A 7807-nucleotide genomic window follows, 5' to 3' on the forward strand; every position below is an offset into this window, starting at 1 on the left:
TGATCTTATATGCTTACGGATATTTTGTAGTGTTATAAAATAATTCACCATATATAATACACACACACACACACACACACATACACACACATGCATACATACATTCTTATGCCTGACACAGATGAAGAAATCACAAGCATATAACAATTTGGAGGTCCTTCAAAGACCTTTCATTTCCTCAGCCATTTAAGAGTAATTCGCCAACCTGATGCCCTATCCTTCTGACTAGTGTGTATAATATCTCCTACAGTCAGTCTTCCATAAAACCACGTTATGACCATCAGAATTGGGAAATTAACCTTGATGTATCATTACCATATGATCCTTGAACTACATTCAAGTTTCTTGACATCCTTTGTAGGGGGAAAAGAGTCCAGTTCAGAATCATGAACTGTGCTTGGTTGTCATGTCTTTCGTCTCCTTCAATCTGGGAGGGTTCTTCACTCTGCTTGACTTTCATGACCTTGATGATTATGGGGAATGGAGGGCAGAGATTTGATGACATTACGGGCGTAAAGAGGAATTTGGGAAGTATTTATGAATGTGGGCAATTGGCAGAGGTGATGAGAAGGAAAGGTTGATAGAGTTCATTTTGTTCAAAGAACAACACTTAATTCAGAGAAGAGAGTTATAATGGAAAAAAGTGGCGATTGGTAGTTGGGAGAATTCTCTGCCAAATTTACTGGTGATGGAAATGTTGCTGCCTGAAAACCAAATGATTTCCTATTGGGCCTGACATGCCTAGTTCTCTAGATGAACATATAACCCAAAGTGCAGCTTTTGAACCATCCTACGCATGACTTAGTTTCCCATAAGCCTTCTGATACTCCCCCAGCACTCTAGGTGAGTGCATTGTAGAAATCAAGTTCAGCTTCTCTCCCAGTATTAATTCTCATCTCCTGACCTCTCTGTGGCTCTTACAGTAAGAAGCTTAATACATTTCTGAGATCACACACGGAGCACAGGTTGCTCCCAGTCCGAGGGAAATGATGATACGCCGTTCATTTGTTGAGCTCAGAATCTTCTAGTGGCACCTGTTGGCACCTCTTGAACGCCGCTCTGGCTGGGTGGGTGCTATCACCTTACACTGAGTTATTCAAGCCGTGAGAAACGGGCTCCATGCCTTTCTTTCACCCCACACATTCTGAGTTCTGGAGGTTTCTTGATTCTTCCATGCCAGCTGCCACTGCCCAAACGGAGGAACTCACCATTGTTTGTGGCAATCTTCGAACTGGCTTTTCTGCCTTTAGTCTCGTGGGCCCTGAAATCCATCATCTAAACTGGGCGCCAGTCCCTTGCTCACGTGACACAAGAGCCATGGCAGAAACGGAGAGGGAGATACATTGTTCAACCTCCAGATGACACCTTCCCTCACATCACAAGATACTGTCCAGACTCCCCAGAGGAGAGAAAATCGACACGATTTGAAATATAATAGAACATAAATTATGATTACAGATAAAATCAGCTAGGTCCATCATGAAACATGATTCTATTTGTTCCATCTGCCTCAACATTTTCAAATAGAAATTACAAACTGAAGAGAGACTGTGAGCGTCTCCAATTATGGTGGCCTGCTATAATTTGGGGGCACAGGGGGATTTGCTTTACCCTGTGTGACAACTTCACCTGCCCCTCACTTAAGTTTCTGTCTCCTCTTGCCTCTTTTCTAGCCTCATTTCCAGGATTATCTTTAACTATTTCCTTCAGGAACAGTTACTGCCCGGCCCCAGGGGACACCATCAGACTATGTCATACATAAATGGTGCCACTGGAATTGAGCAATACCATAGACCTTCTCCTTGTCCCACCCTCAAGCAAATGCCAGAAACGTGTGGCCATCGCTCCATTGCTTTTTGTTTCTGTGTCTTGGATTTTACTTGTTTCTCTTCCTGGAAAATATTCTCACTACTGTTGTTTTCCAAATTCTTGGACATAGAAGTGCACAGAGGCATACACAGACACACACACACTGCTGGCTGCGGGGTCTCATCCTTGCACACGTAATCTAGGCATCAATCCTTCAGGGAGCTTTTCCAATTCCGCACTCACCCTTGCTTTTGCATCCCTTACAATATTGTATTTTAACATAGACTATTTGTATGTTCATACCATGGCACCCAGCGCCATCTCTCCTGTCACGCAGAGCTCACATTAACGCCTTTCTGCAGATCACATTTTCCACCCCCAAATTGACCTTTCTCGATGATGGCTCAGTGGGATTATCTGCTCCTTTCCCTAGAAGCCCTATCCTTTCTATAAGGATGTCATTTTATGCTATGGATTCTTGGAAAACATCAAGCAGTACTTCATCCTAAACACACGTCCACCTAATACCATAGGTAGAAAGAACATTGATCATCTCAACCAAGTTGTATTGCCTCAAGCATAGACTATTTCCTTTTTATCATTTCTCCAGTATCAAAAGGAGAGAAGATAGATGTGTACACTTTGTTACCTATTGTGTGTGTGTGTGTGTGTGTGTGTGTGTGTTTTCCCTGATCCTTTAGAGGGCAACATCATATAAACAATACCATGTAGGCATAGGGCAGCTGATGTATAAAAATAAATGTGTCTGTGGCAACCAGAAACTCTAAAGACTGATCTGATTGAAGATGGATCCAACAAAGTCCAACTTTTTAGAGTCTTGCTCAAGAGGATTTTTTTCCCCATTATTTTATTTAACATGCTTATTGAGAGCATACTATGGGTTGGGTACTGTTGTGGAGGAACGTATGTTATGAATAAAAAATAGGAAAATAAATCCCCTACTCCCCGGATCCCTGGGTGCCTGTTTGCATTTGATAAAAAGTTCTATTCACATTTTTGTCAGGGCAAAGAAACATTCTGCCTTAGGAATAAAACCAAGTTTTCAACTCTCAGAAGGGAGAAATGGCTTTTAACTTTTTATATGATCCTTCTCAAAATAGGTTCCAAAAAAATCTTGAGGTCCCTCCTACCTAGGATTGCTTTTAATATTGACATTTGATATTGTATCAGGAGATGAAAGTATTTAATGGTACACATAAGCCTCTTTTTAAAGATAACACCAAGTAACCCAATAGCTTCTCCATTTTCCCTTAGCATAGCAGAGCTGATAGGACTATACTAAATTAAGTATTAATAGCCTTTTATCAATTATATATTACCAAATCTTCCGACTCTCGGCTTAGCCGATAGGCCACATATCTGGGTGACACTGGGCAGGCTTCTCTCTCATGTGTGGTAAAGGAGCAGCTATCATCCTTGGCAGTGTCCCCCGGAGGAGTCCATGGTGTCACCGGGTGATCTCTGAGGGATCATTGTTCATCTTCTATCATAGGTCAGACTTGGCAGTGGTGAGATCAATGTTCTCGCTACATCTGTGCACACATAATCATGGGCTGTTCTGAACACATACGTCATTTTGTAGTGGGTGGGAGGATTCTAAAAACAGAAAACAAATAGGTCTTTTCAGCTAGAGGAAAACAACGGATGCGCTTCCACCAGGAAGATCCAGGTCACTTGTAGAAATCTGTGTTGGCTGTTGGCAGGTAACCCCAGGGTCTCTGCCAGTGCCAGGGGACTGATCCCAGGCGTCATGCAGGACTCAGAACTCAATGCTATTAGTGTCTCATCCGAGCACACACACGAATATACAGAGAAAAATCAATAGGAAGACTGTGAAGCAGAGAGATAACCTTCATCCGTGTTTAACTGAAGAAAAGATCTATTTGTATCTTGCCAATGTCCTTCCTGTCAAAACCCTAGGAGCTACTTTTCCCCAGAGTCAGTAGAACTACAAGCAAGTATCTGAGGTGACATATTTCAGAGGGCACTTAGGGCTAGTCAAAGAAGATCAGACATGAAAGCTAAAAGTGACACCATGATATGAATCCCAGCTCTGTAAACCAAGTGGAAATCTAAAGATCAACAAAACTCAGTAAATTATTCAGTTACACATACAAACCCCAAGTTCTAGATGAACAAATATCTAGTTTCTGTTTGAAATATCTTTCTTTCCTACATGGCTCTAATAATATTACTTACCTGGAAGTATAAAAAGAAAGCGGAGTATGTTATAAAATCTTTAAAATATGGAAAGTGCCTGGTGTGGTGGCCCACGCTTGTAATCCCAGCAGCTCGGGAGGCTGAGACTGGAGGATTGCAAGTTCAAAGCCAGCCGTGGCAATGGTGAGATGCTAAGCAACTCAGTGAGACCCTGTCTCTAAATAAAATACAAAATAGGGCTGGGGATGTGGCTCAGTAGTTGAGTGCCCCTGAGTTCAATCCTGGCACCAAAATAAAAAAAAGGAAAGCTTTTTAGACATAATATTTCTGGTTGAAGGCGTATAATTGAAATCCAGTCATGACCAGCAATGACAACACTGTACCTGTTTTGATATTTTAATTATCAACCCAATGGTTTGCTTTTGGCTTGTTAGTGTTGGCTTGGGATGGTGCCTTAGTCATGATCCTGGGCTTGTTTTGCTCCCTTGTTTTTCAGTTAGACGCTTAAAATTATAGTAAAATCTCCATGTATCCAGCACTGACAAGGGACACAGTGCCACACGAACACTGAAGACATTTTCCAGATAGCTAAACTTCAGCCTTGCCAAGTACAGACACCAAAGCCTACCATGAACAGGGATGTGGAAAACCTATTCAGTCTCCACCACAGGTGCAGAGCAGGCACCCTGGGGATGACTGGGTGGGGGGGTGGGGGGGGGCAGGCTGTGCGCTCTTCCAGACCCAGCCCAGACCCATGTGGGTGGCCATGTTCTCTTTGTGTGCCGATTTTCACACTTTTCTGCCTTGCCTGTGGCTAGTACTGTCTGAAGTGACCCTTCTCCTGTCTCCCTCCAGCCCCTTCTAATTGTCTGTTTCTATTTATAGCAAACCAGAAAGCCACTGGACCAAACATGCTACCTAGTCAATGCAGAGTTGTGTTTGTTTTGACTTAGGGAACACTGAGACCTGGAGAAAGCCAAGAACCCTAATTCTCTACCCACCTCTCCCCACATCATCCCCAGCTGTAGTTCTGCCTAGAATCTCAGGCCAGTCCCTGAAGCCCAATGGTGGCCTCCAGTTGAAGAATTCCTGGTCTAGAGTTTATGCATGACACCTATAGAAACATCCTACCAGGGTTCTTTCATTCTGGCTCATTCTTTTTGAGACCAGGGGGTTGAAATTTTTGGTTCTGGTGATGAATTTGACTCTTGCTAACATATGACCTGGGCAACTTATCATTTGACTACTCTAAGTTCTACTTTCTTCATCTACAGAATGGTGAGAATATCGTAATGACACATATGTAAGAGAGTTGCAAACTCCTCACAGGTTCAATGGCCTGAGGTCCCCACACAATGGAGGGGTTTTGGGATCATCAAACTATCTGCTATTGGAAGCAAAATGTGGGTTGGTGCCACCTGTGTGTTTCTTCTGGAAGATGGGTCATTAAATAATGAGCCAATTAATAGTTGATTAATTATTATTAATATTTAGTTAGTTATTAACTATTTTAATTATTAATTAGCTATTAACCAGCTAGTTAATAAATTAGCCATTAGACCATGGGCATCAATGTATCTGTATGGGCTTTCCTTGCTATGCTACTTTTATGAATATATCAATATCTTTTAATAAACCTATAATCCAGGTTCATTCTCTCATTTCATCTGTTCTCAGTGTCTGTTATCTGTATTGGTTTCCCTTCTTCAAAGGGATACTATGAAGATAAATAAAAATAATAGCTATCCAGGCGCGGTGGTGCAAGCCTGTAATCCCAGCAGCTCAGGAGGTAGAGGCAGGATTGTGGTTCAAAGCCAGCCTCAGCAACTTATCAAGACACTAAGCCACTCAGTGAGACCCTGTCTCTAAACAAAATACACAAAAAGGGCTGGGGATGTGATTCAGTGGTTGAGTGCCCCTGGGTTCAATCCCTTGTACCAGAAAAAAAAAAAAAAAAAAAAGCTAGTAAAATGTTTATAATTTCAGAAGAAAGTTCTACTTTGACAACAATGATCATAATAGAACTGCTCTTTATTACGAATCCACTAAGTACTGCACTTAATAGGCACTTACTACACGTTATATCTAAATTTTTCTAACAACATTAAAGATAGGCACAATTGTGTTCATTCTATAGGGAAAGGAACCTGAGACTTAGGTTAATGAATGGGTTCAAGCTCACAAAGCTAGCAAAGAATATGTTGGAATTTTAAACAGTCTGTTGAATCTAATGCTTGTTTTTCCAACAGTTAAAATAGCAGAAGCTACGTTTATGACTGTTAATAAGGTATCGCCCAGCCCTATAAAATGAACACATTCTTGTTTTTCTGTTGCACTTGAAGACTGTTACACTCAATCTATTAACTTAAAAGAACTTAGGATGTACCTAATTTAACCTTTAATTTTTTTTTTTTTTTTGTGGTGCTGGGTATTGAACCCAGGGCCTCTACCAACTGAGCTATATCCCCAGCCCTTTTAACCTTTAATCTTAATTCAATTTAACTTTTCTCTTAAGGTTAAGTAATGTCCAATTGATAACTTTTAGGCAAGAAAACAATATGATTAGATCTGTGTCTTTGGAAGCTTGCTGTGCTCTAGGCTTGAGTGAATTGGAAGAAGATATGTTTGGAGGCAAGGAGGCCAAGAGGGAGGCTGCTTAAACACTGGAAGTAGGACTGGAGAGAAGTAAAGGGCTCTGGCTATTCAGGAGGGAGCCTGGGAAAAGGCTGGTTGGCGGTGGGAGGTCAGGATGGTAAGGCGGAAGGCAGATGCCCAGGGGGACGCATGCCCTTTCAGTTGCTAAGATAGGCAGGCAGGCAGTAGGAGAGGTTTGCAGGTGAAAACTGGGTTTCAGGTGTTTGTGAAGTGGCTACAGTGGCCTTGGAGGTGCACTTTACAAGTTGAGGTGAGTTGTCTAGGCTACAGGCTTAGTTTTGAAATGAGCACCATAGGTGTGGTTAAATACAGCCATGGCAGTGGGTGGAATTGCTCAGGGAGGGTGCCTATGGCAAGAGACAAGGAAGCTTTGGCCAGAGCCCCACGGAGCACTGGCACAAGACAGAGAGGCTGGGAGAAGGGGTAGCCAGAGCCCTGGACTCCCATCATGGAAGACAGTGTTTCAGAACTGAAAGCTCGACCCCAGGTGTTTTCCCAGAACAACAACAGAAAACATTTGTCAACCCAAAGACCTGGGCACGAATGTGAATGGTGGTTTTATTTAAATTTGCTACAAACTGGAAACAATCTAGATATGGTAAGTGAAGAAGGTCTGGTACGTCTGTACAGTGGAACACTCAGCAATAATAAAAAGGCACCATCTATACACGACACTGTCTCGTGGATGGTTCTCAAAGGCATTCTGCAAAGTGAAAGAAGTCTGTCTGCTCCATTATGTCCCGCTGTGGGGAAAAAAAAAAAACAGCAACAACATGGGGCAGAAGTGGCTGCCGGGGCTGGGGGTAGGGGAGTGCGGTGACTGTCGAGGGACTGTCGGGGGCGATGGGGATGGCCTATCTGGATGGTGGTTGGTCAGCACTGCGCAGGGTGTGGAGCTCACAGACCTGTGCCCCGGAAAAGGGCGGATTCCACGGTATGTAAATCACACCTCAGCCCACCTGAGTTCTAGTAAACACCAGCCAATAAACTGGAACGAGGAGTGGTGAAAATATCAGAGATTGCTCATCAGCCACGCAAACAGGGGACTGGGGTGTTCCCTTGTATGTGGCACTGGGGACTTTACGATGAGCGGTAGTAGTGGCAGTGGAGAGGCACAAGCCAGAAAGCTAAGAAGTGAGGAGTATGGCAATGATTGATTACT

This window comes from Urocitellus parryii, chromosome 4, assembly GCF_045843805.1.
Source record: "Urocitellus parryii isolate mUroPar1 chromosome 4, mUroPar1.hap1, whole genome shotgun sequence".
Taxonomy (NCBI): Eukaryota; Metazoa; Chordata; class Mammalia; order Rodentia; family Sciuridae; genus Urocitellus; species Urocitellus parryii.